Source organism: Elephantulus edwardii, unplaced genomic scaffold, assembly GCF_000299155.1.
Source record: "Elephantulus edwardii isolate Elephantulus edwardi_28Jun2011 unplaced genomic scaffold, EleEdw1.0 scaffold00283, whole genome shotgun sequence".
Taxonomy (NCBI): Eukaryota; Metazoa; Chordata; class Mammalia; order Macroscelidea; family Macroscelididae; genus Elephantulus; species Elephantulus edwardii.
In genome coordinates, this window is record NW_006400033.1 from 2,315,742 (window position 1) to 2,316,716 (window position 975).

Below are 975 nucleotides of genomic sequence, written 5' to 3' on the forward strand. Positions count from 1 at the left end.
ATTCAATAACATCAATTTATCTATCATTCTTATTCATTATCCAATATTCAGATGTGTAGGAAGCAATTGAAAACACCTTGTATTGGGATGAGACACGCCTTTGTCATTAAACTGACATCTTTACTCTTTAGCAATTTGGAAAGGTCCTTGACAGTAGATTTCCCCAATAGGAAATGTCTTGATTTCTTTCTTTCTTTCTTTCTTTTTTTTAGTTTTGTGATTTATTTATTTAAGACGTTCAGGCCTTGACTGCATATTTGCGCAGTGGGTACAGGCGCTCTTTTCGCTGCTGCTTCTTGGTCTTCAGGTTCTCCTCATGCTTGTTGAGCCTTCGGCGCAGGGCACGTGTTTTCTTGGGCCGCAGAACCAGGGGTTTGTACTTCTTGTCCTTATAGTATTTTCTGAGGTTCTCCTTCTGAGTCTGGTTAATAACAGTGAGATCACGGGCAATGGAGTTTCGGACAACTCGAATTTTGGAGAGCTTAGAAGCCGCACCGCCTGTCACTTTGGCGATGGGCAGCTGGGAAAGCTCCACCTTCAGATCGTCCAGCTGTTTTAACAGCTCCTCCTTCTTCTTGCCACAAAGGTCCTGAGCCTTGATTTTGGCCATGGCTGAGCGATAGAACCTGGATGCCGCCTGATCCAAGCCCGAGAGGAAGAGAAGCGTCTTTTGATTTCTTGACTGCTGGTACTGAGGGTGTCGATTGTGGATCCTAGTGAAATGAAAAGATTGACTAATTTTTTTTTCTCCATATATCACAATATTGGCAATCCGGAGGACAACTACCTGGCAAACTGGCTGGAAGAGAACCATATTTATTCCCATTCCAAAAAATGTGATCTGACAGAGTGTGGAAATTATCATACACTATCACTAATATCACATACAAGTAAAATTCTGCTGAAGATTATCCAAAAATTACTGTAATGACATATCAACAGAAAACTGTCTGAAGTGTAAATTGAGTGTAGAAG

At 41.4% G+C, this 975-nt stretch overlaps 1 pseudogene; it reads right to left on the minus strand.

Moving 5' to 3' along the window:
• Nucleotides 1–238: 238 nt before the first annotated feature.
• LOC102860758 lies at nt 239–610 on the minus strand (annotated as a pseudogene).
• Between the last annotated feature and the right edge of the window lie 365 nt (nt 611–975).